Consider the following 6,070-nt stretch of genomic DNA (forward strand, 5'->3'; position numbering starts at 1 on the left):
CAAGCAATAAAAAATAAAAAATTTAAATTATTACACAGCTCCCTCTCTGTGCACATGCTTGTTTCTTTGTAACAGCACAATGCACATAGAGGCATGCAGATGCCTCCCTGTGTTCAGTGAGGTGTGCATACAGGCATAGGCCCTGAGTACACAGGGACAAAAGTGTAATTATTCTCCCATGGAAAGTAAGGGACTCATCACGAGTTTGGCAGTAACGCTTAAATCCGGCGGTAACAGTATTAGCGCCGCGAAGACCGCTCCGCCGGATCACAAGTACAAATCCCGCTGTCGCAATTACAGCGGCGGTAGCGCAGCCGGCTGTAATAGCACTGGCACCCATTTGGGCTATTACAGAGCCATCACAAGTCTGGCGTAGGTGCAATTAGAGCCAGAAAACCAGCATAAAATACCCCGAAAATACCCCTACCCAAATGCTGGAGGTAAAAGAACACAGGAGACAGCAAAAAGTGCCCAGATGAAACCAATGCAAATCAGAGGCTTAGAAAGGACCCACTCGTGCACAATACACACTTTCAAACACCATGCTGCCATTTGGAGCCGGGAGCCTTGATGTGGACATCTACCTGCTGCGCCTGGAGCTACAAAGGCCAGCCAACCAGGCCAGGGCCATGGGAGCACAGGGGGTGGTGGGGATGAGGAGAAGGAGGAGGAGAGCAGCACCCGCAAGGCGGCCAGCCATTCCCAGGGTCAGGCCAACACCCTGCACCGTGACTGATGGGCAGTTGGTGACTGAGTATAGGCTGGACAGGGCAACCATCACCCAGTTGCTGGACACAATCCAGGCTGACATAGGCAGCCGTATAGCTATCAGCACTGCAGTGCCCCCGCTCGTGAAGCTTGTGTCCATGCTACAATACCTTGGGACTGGCGGCTACCAACACACCGTTGCCATGATGCATGGCATGGCCCATTCCACCTTCAGTGCCGTGCTGGGACAGGTGCTGGATGCACTGCTGCTCCATGTCAATGAGTACATTGCATTGCCAGCCACACAGACACAGGTGAACCAGCTGAAGGGCCAGTTCCATGCCATTGCCCAAACTTCATAGCAGCCCTGGACTGCGCACATGTAGCACTAGTACCACCCTGGGTACATGAGGCAGCGAACAGAAACCTAAGAATTACCATTCCATGAATGTTCAGATGACATCTAGCCCTGACCTCACTTTCAGCCACTGCTGCGCCCGCTATCCAGGATCCACCCACGACTCCATGGTCCTGCGCAACAGTACCCTGCCAGCGTACACGTAGATGGAAAGGCACCGAGGCCACAACACATGGATGCTGGGTGAGTACAAATGTAGTCCTAAATGCATGTAAAATTACATCTGATGTGGGTGGACATACACAGCGAAACCCCTGCATGCCAACAGGAGACATAGACAGCACTAGCACTGCAACATTCCCAGGCATGCTCCTTGCACGAGAACCTTTGGACATGTGGAACACAGCCAGTCTGAATAGCAAAGACATGTGGGAGTACAGTCACATATGGAAGCCCAACTACCACAATGCATCCTGTGTGAGTCGCAGTGTTGCTTCTCACCCTGACACAGCAGAGACATTCCACCTTGGCCACCCGACAGTCATGCCAATGGTGCCCAAAAGTAGGCACATCCACAAAGGCACTACACACAAGTAGTTTGATCCACGACAATGTACATCCCTAAACACTGACCCCTGATTGGCCAATCACATGCCTGGAGAAATGTACATAATTGTGCCAATCAGCAAACACAACACCAGCCAAAGAGAATGCCAATGACACATGGGCTAAAAACATGTTGCATGCACATGCAGATACAAGAGTCCCCTCATCCAGTGGCAAGGGACAGACCTGATACATCTAGACACAGGTGTGGTGCTAGCAGTAAGTAGTCCATCGATCCGATGCTGCCCCTAGCACAGCACACACCACAATGCAAGTGACCATATGACAAGCAGTGCACATGTACCACATGAGTGTGATACACATAAGCACTCACACATACATTGATACACAGCTGCATGGCAGCTGCAGACCATGCATGTCCCGCAAGGCGAAGTGTATATGGCAAAATTGCAATGAGATAGCATGACCTCCTCAACACAAACTTGATTCTGCTGCCAATGTCACTGATTACTAAGCCTTGTGCACCCACTGATCCAATCTTGTCCTCATACCTGCATTCTCTCCCCCTGCAGGTGATTCTGGATATCCCAGTACACATGGCTCATGACCCCTGTGCGTCATCCACACACTCCAGCTGAGCGGGCATACAACATTACCCATGGACGTACATGTATCTGCGTGGAGATGCCAGTTGGTCTGCTGAAGGCACGCTTCCGGAGCCTAGACCGCACGGGAGGGGCATTGATGTATGCAACTGAAAAAGTTGGCAAAATCGTCCGTACATGTGCCATGCTGCACAACATTTGCTGTTGCAGGAATGTGCCACTGCCCCCCAATGGGGATGGGAGTGAAGATGATAATGTGCCTGAAGCTGGTGCACGTGTTCACAGGGATGGGGTGGTAGAGGGGAGGTTGGCCAGACAGGGCTTGATTGATAATTATTTTTGGTACGGGTGATGGGTACATGTAACACATATCACTTGAACATTAAAGAAGACTTAATCACAATCACGACTGTCCATGCTTTGTAAGAATTTTGAATGTGATTTATTATATGTTTGACAATCCCCCGCCCCCAGTGAACACCCCAGCACACAAACCCACTGCCCCCTGAGAACTCCCCATGACACAATCCCCCCTCCCCCAGTGAACTCCCAAGCACACAATCCCCCCTCCCCCAGTGAACTCCCAAGCACACAATCCCCCCTCCCCCAGTGAACTCCCCAGCACACAATCCACCCTCCCCCGAGTGAACTCCCCAGAACACAATCCTCCCTGCCCCCCAGTGACCTCTCCAGGACATAATCCTTCCTCCCCCCAGTGAACTCCCCAAAACAGTGCTGGTAGGTGCATGTGCACAGGGCCCGCAGCTACTGTGCCATGTCCATCTATGATGGTCGTGGGTGCTTCCTCTGGTGAGCGGCATCTGAGATTGCGCATGGAACGGCGCCTAGGAGAAGGCTCCAGGGATCCCTTTGTGGGCGTTGTCGAGTTCGATGGAATGGCACCAGCAATCTGCAGCTGGCAGAGCAGATTGTTCGTCTGCACTGCATGCGCAGATAGTTCCTCGCACAACTCCCGTACCTTTGCCCGAAACCTATCAGAGCTGCTGTGCATCCGCCACCACTTTCCGGGTCTGTGCGCTGTCAGGGGCCATGCTCTTAGTGGTACTTAGTATAGCACGGCAAATGGCCTTGATGTGGTGGCTGTACTCTGTGGCCATGGCCTCAATTGGCAACTGTCGGGCCGCAACGAAATCCAGACGCCCCATCACAGCAGCTCCCGTGATTAGTGGTCCTTCGGGTGTGCTGGGGACCAGGCTGACGGCTCTGCGCTGGCTGGAAGGGGGGCTGTAGGGGCACATGTTGGCACCTTGGATGGGACTGCTGCAGTCTGAGTGCCTATCCTCATGGGTACCATGGGAGGGTGTATCCACGTGTGGCTCAGGTGTGCGGACACGACGCACAAGCACATGTGGAGTGTGTGCATCCTTTGCCACTGGCTCTGGGCTTCCCTGAGATGTGCCCATTCCATGTGTGACACTGCGGCTGGGTGAGGTAAACAGTTCAGTGCGTCGTGCAGCTGTTGATGTGTGTACCTCATCAGGTTCAGACCCACCGGTGGCTCCCTCAACATCCTGTGTTTGCATGGTGGCTTGTGCTATATGAGGCGCTGGCCCCCTGTGGCCTTGTGGATGCTGCACCCGTCTGGTTGGACTAAGGTGTGGTGACATGGGATGTGTCCGGCGTTGTGTTGATTCTGGCTGGCACCTTTGCGGAGTGGTGGTGCTGGTAGAAGTGCGGTGGCTTGGGCAGCTTGATGTTGTTGCCTCCTCCCCATCATCATCATCCTGTGTTGAGCGCTGTGTGCCTGTGGGGTACATAGGGTGTTGTATGAGTTCAGGGCAGCTTAGATTTGTATCATGAATATCATACCTTACAGTGGGTTTGTACACAGTATCAATCATCTTTCGCTATTGCATTTAGTTGACTCCATATGTTGTGATTGGTGGAATGTCTTACTGTGGAGGGACTTTGCTAGGACATGCTGGCGTGATATCTTCAGATGCCTGCTGGGGATGCAAGCCGACCATGTTGCTGGGGGGGCTTCATGCACACTCACACATCATGTAGCTGTGCCATGGTCATGCATGTCTTTACCCTGGGCCTTGTGTTGATGCATTGTACGTACTTGGGGGACTAGGGGACGCTATGGTACGGTTGTACGAGGGGTCAGTTATGGGTGGCTGCGGTGCCTCATGCACATTGCATGCACATACATTCACTCAGGGTCTGCATGCATGGCCCTTACAGGTTCATGTATTTTTAGGGGGGGGTCTCACCTGCAGCCTGCTGGGTACCGGTGTCAGCCTCCGCCCCTCCGACTCCCTCAATGGTGCCCATATCAATGAGCGTTGTCATCTTCTCCCAGGGGGTGAGCTCGGGTGGTGGTGGTGGTGGTGGTGCAGGCCATCCTCCAGTCTTGCATTCCTGTGCTGGGAGAGTAGGCCACATACTTGGACCCGCAAGTCATTTAGGCGCTTGCAGCAGTCCTCGCCATCCCGGGGCACGTTGCCCACCGCAGACACTCTCTGGCTGATTTCCCGCCACTTCTGCGCTCAATGCTGGCCAGTTGTCTTGCACTGCAGTGCACCGTACAGCTCTTCCTGGTGGGTCACTGCCTCCTCCACCAGCATGGCATGCTCCTGTTCATTGAATTTTGGTTTTCTAACTCCGTCCAGGGCTGACTTGCCCCTGGTGTGTTCCTGAGACATTTTGAAATTTTCACAGGGGTCGATGGCTTACAGGGGCTGTAATTTCTGGTGTATTGTGATTTTCAAAATGGCTGCCACTTTATTTCCTTTTCCGGTGGTGATGCATTTCCCGCGCGCTATTAGCACCGCAGCTGGGCGGTAGCGCCGTGTGCGATGGATTTATGGTTTCCTGGCCAATTTCTACACCAGGCGCTTTTTGCGATAACGCCATATCCCTGTGCGCGTGCTCGCAAACTCGTGATCTGGCGTACTTTCTGCCAGGGAGCGTGGCGTTAGCGCAAATAGCGCTCGACGAGAAATCTGCCAGAATACCGACAAACTTGTGATGAGGGGGTAAGTGTTTGCATGGAAGATCTTTGCGACCCAAAATGAAAACAAGGAAAAATCCTGATTGAGCAAAGGCAGTCTCACAAGGCAAGCAAGCTCAGACTAACTACGATATACCCTCGCTGTGCACGGGCTTCTGGCTCCTGCTGAGCGCCGGGTTGGTGAAGTGTTAGCAAGTGCTGCTCACTTTAAAGTGGGAAGAGCACCCCATCATCACTGCAGTCTTTTTTTTATTGGTGGAACATGACATAGGAGTTGGACACACCTTGCTCATTTAATTTTTCATGCTTTGACTTTTTGCTTTCACTTCATTTCCATTCATTCTTACCTGACTTTCTCTTTCTTTCAGAATCTTTTTTTCCATCCATCTTACCTGTAAACCCTCCCCTTTTCTTTGCCTCTCATCTGCTTACCAACCCTGTCTGTCATGGGTATGAAGTAAGGGGCACAGGCATGCAGGGGTAGCATGCACAGGAGACCTGGGTGGACACTGTCCTGGCGCCATTGGCGCCAGGCTCATGAACAAAGGTGAACAAGAACATCCATTTGACACCAAAAGCCTTTATTATGGACATAGCACTCCAGATGCATTAACCTTGAACATTCCATCCATTTAGCAGATGCATTAACCTTGAACATTCCATCCATTAAGCAGATGCATTAACCTTGAACATTCCATCCATTATCAGAATGCATTAACCTTGAACATTCTATTCATTAAGCAGTCCCAAGTGTATTTTTGGGTGTGGCTGCTAATGGATGGGCTTCGGGTGTGGCAGGCAGGCTGAACCTGCTGGGCGTGGCTTCAGAAGCTCAGCTATATAAGCTGCTCATCC

The sequence above is a fragment of the Ambystoma mexicanum genome, unplaced genomic scaffold (assembly GCF_040938575.1).
Source record: "Ambystoma mexicanum isolate Mex_15411 unplaced genomic scaffold, UKY_AmexF1_1 Mex_scaf16, whole genome shotgun sequence".
NCBI lineage: Eukaryota > Metazoa > Chordata > Amphibia > Caudata > Ambystomatidae > Ambystoma > Ambystoma mexicanum.